Raw genomic sequence first — 4,073 nt, 5'->3', positions numbered from 1 at the left:
TCTAAATTTTATTCAGTAAATAAAATGTAACTAGAAGCACTCAGAGAGCGCAGACTTCCGCCAAGGATGCTGCTTGATACATTTGACCATGTTACACCCTAAATCTTTCTGCCTTGTTTTAGTGCTGTTCTCGCAATTCAATTTCTGGTCACTAGGGGGCGTCTAGATAGTGAAGAATCTTTTTAAAAGTCTTGGTTCCGGTTCGTGATCCGGATCACCACCAGAATTTAATCACTTGTTCCTTGGGTCATTACTAATAGCTCCACAAAGTTTCGTCCAAATCACTTGATTCGTTTTTGAGCTATCCTCCTGACAGTATCTTTAAAAAAGTCCTGGTTCCGGTTCGTGATCCGGATCACCCCCAGAATTTAATCACTTCTTCCTTGGGTCATTATCAACAAACCCACAAAGTTTTGTCCAAAAATGTTTAGTTTTTGAGTTATGCTGCTGACAAACAGACAGAAAAACAGACAGACAAACCAACGCGACCGAAAACATTACCTCCTTGGTGGAGGTAATTATATCCCCGAAACGCGGAGCGTCGGGGATGTAATGGTTTTGCGTGCGCCGCCGCGTCCGCCGCGTCCGCCGCCGCGTAAGGTCTTTCGTGTTAACGCGATAACTTTTGAACGGATGTTTGGATTTGTCCCAGATTTTTTGGGTGAATGCTCTAGGGCAGGTTCATGAACTGATTCCAGTTTGATTGATTGACTGATTCAACACTTTCAAGATGGCTGAATTCAAGATGGCCGAATTTTTGTTTGGCCCATAACTTCTGACTGGGTGGATGGATTTCTCCCAGATTTCGTGTGTTAATGCTCTAGGGTAGGTTCATGAACTTAATTGAGTTTGGAGGCCAACACTTTCAAGATGGCTGAATTCAAGATGGCCGATTTTTTGTTTGGCTCATAACTTCTGACCAGTCGGATGGATTTGTCCCAGATTTGGTGTGTTAATGCTCTAGGGTAGGTTCATGAACTGATTTGAGTTTGGAGGTCAACAGTTTCAAAATGGCGGAATTTTTATTTGGCCCATAACTTCTGACTGGGTGGATTGATTTGCCCGGTACTACCTTATTTTAACAGTTCACCATTTCAGTGAATCTACCATATTATTTAGGTACAGTGTAACAATATTTAATACCATGTAATACTAGTGTAATACCAGTGTAACAATATGCAATACCAGGTACAGTGTAATAACCAATGTACAATATTTAATACCATGTAATACTAGTGTAATACCAGTGTAACAATATACAATACCATGTAATACCACTTACACAAAAATACATGATGTAGTACAAAATTGGTACATGGTGTTACACTGGTATTACATGGTATTAAATATTGTTACAATGGTTATTACACTGTACCTAATGTGGTATATTCACTGTAATAGTGAACCATTAAAACAGTGTTACCATTTGCCCCATTTTTTGATTCATTTTCACAATAGTCATTTGGTTTTAAGCCTATGCACGTCATTGATCTATGTATAGATATTAAATATATTTCTTTAATATTTTGTATTTATCATATACGTTTATGAAAAGGTGGACGGGAGTGGTAGGAATGATGGGGGACTGGAAGCGTTGCGTTTCGGGGATATACCTTAAGCAGTCGAAGGCGACTGCACAGGCAGTCTAGTTTACATTTGAGATTGAAGTGGATTAAGAGAATAGATTCATTAGAATAGAGGGGGCTGTTTTCCAGCAGGGGCCATTTTACTATTTTGCTTGAAAATAAAAATAGAACACACTGAAAAGAGTCCTCACAGGAAGCACAAGAGTCCTCATAGGAAGCACAAGTCCCTTTTCAGTTTTTGTGGGTATATCAATCAGTTCGACGTATTCAGACCTAAAGGTCTTGGCCTTAGCTGAAGCTGCCTCCTTGTCTGATGGTGACTCTGCCTATGTCTCTGATGTTGATCCTGCCCCTGTCCCTGATGGTGACCCTGCCTCTGTCCCTGATGGTAACCCTGCCTCTGCCCCTGATGGTGACCCTGCCTCTGTTCCTGATGGTGACCCTGCCTCTACTCCGGATGTTGATCCTGCCTCTGTTCCTGATGGTGACCCTGCCTCTGTCCCTGATGGTGACCCTGTCTCTGTCTCTGATGTTGATGATGCCTCTGCCCCTGGTGCTGAAAAACCCATGTGTCATGGAGCTCCCTATTAACCTTCAGAGGTTTCACAGAAAAGTATTGATTTTGTCCTTGAACAAGATATGGCCATGCTTGGGGCATTTAAAGTGATGGTTCGGAGTAGTTTTCTGCCATGGTGCTGAAGCTGCCTCCTTGTCTGATGGTGACTCAGTCTATGTCCCTGATGTTGATCCTGCCTCTGCCCCTGATGGCAAAGCTTTAGCAGGACAGAATCTATTCAGCTTGAGTTGATAATAATAAACTCCAGCACTATTTCCAAACTTCCAAATGCTTAGTTTGGTGAATAGAGACCATATTTGTACTACTGTAGAAGTTTGGTGTCATGACATGTTAATTTTCTGAGGTAGGTTTGGAGATGTATGTGAATGCCCAATAGCACTTAAGCCAAGCTATTCGGAATAGCCATACAATAACTCGGTAACTCTGCTAATGTTCGCCAAAGCCAGAAAACACTTGGGTGGATTACTGGATGGATGTCACGATTCAAATGGCATTAGGGTGGATCTACTCTGAACCATCGCTTTAGTGTCACACCTGATCCGTCAGCTGTGCACCATGTTTAATCAAAAAAAAAAAGAGATACTCTTGTGGAGAGCCTACTTGAAGGCGACTGTGGAGGTGACATATCAATAAGCATCATGAAGCTGTACAAGGCTGCTGGACGCAGCAGCCTTCTCAGCACACGACTGAAAGGCTTATTATGCAAGAACAGCCAATGGATGAAAGCGTGGATACTTCTTAGTCATGTAGGCTACGGAATTTACAAGATCAAGGACATTTACTGGAAAAAGTAACGTCAGTATTACGTATGTTTATGTTGAGTATGCATATTTTGTTTGTTTACATTTTTTACATTTAAAAGTTTGAGTCAGAACAAAGCAAGATCACAGCACACTCCAACACTTCAGCCATGATATTTATGGAAAGTAATGCCAATTTTATGTTGAACTCATTTTACCTAATGTTTATGTTGAGGATGCTACAGTATGTGTGTGTGTTTTACATTTCAATATGATGAAAAGTATTCTGGTAAAATAGAATTTTATACAGAATAGCAGTCTGTCATTTTAATTAACATTATTTTTTGTATAACAAACAAAAGACATTTAATTTCACTATTTGTGTAGTTCATGTATGAAATTTGCAGTTCAAATGTTTGCATTAAAGGAATTGAAATTTTGAATACTGTAGGCTATGTATTTGTCATTATTATACTAGCTAAGAACTTTGTAGTTAGACAAATGGATTGAACACATAGGAAATGCAGAGGATAAGGATAGATTGCATTCTCACAGAAAATGCTGGAAGCGGGCTTGCCTTTTGGGGCAGAGATGAAACAAAGTACTATTGAGAAAACAAAGCTAAAAGAAATGTTGGAAAAAAAATCCATCCACCCAGTCAGAAGTTATGGGCCAAACAATTCAGCCATCTTGGATTCAGCCATCTTGAAAGTGTTGTAGCTCTGCGTTTTGGGGATATACTAAATGACATACATGGTATTTTAAGTTGGCTAAGGAACACTGCATATGATATAATTTTGAAAATCAACATGGGTCCGAGTGGGATTCGAACTCACAACCTCCATATCTGTAATCCAGGACCTTTGCCATTGATACTAAATGACATACAAGGTATTTGAAGTTGGCTAAGGAACACTGCATATATAATTTTGAAAATCAACATGGGTTCGAGTGGAATTCGAACTCCCAACCTCCATATCTCTAATCCACCACCTTTGTCATTGATACTAAATGACATAAATGGTATTTTTTAAATTGGATAAGGAACACTGCATATGATATAATTTTGAAAATCAACATGAGTCCGAGTGGGATTCAAGCTCCCAACCTCCATATTGCAGGACTATTACCATTGGGCCAAGCAGCTGCCTATGAAAAGCATTACAGCAA

The sequence above is a fragment of the Engraulis encrasicolus genome, chromosome 20, assembly GCF_034702125.1.
Source record: "Engraulis encrasicolus isolate BLACKSEA-1 chromosome 20, IST_EnEncr_1.0, whole genome shotgun sequence".
In the NCBI taxonomy this organism is placed as follows: domain Eukaryota; kingdom Metazoa; phylum Chordata; class Actinopteri; order Clupeiformes; family Engraulidae; genus Engraulis; species Engraulis encrasicolus.
This window is presented reverse-complemented; position numbering follows the sequence as displayed.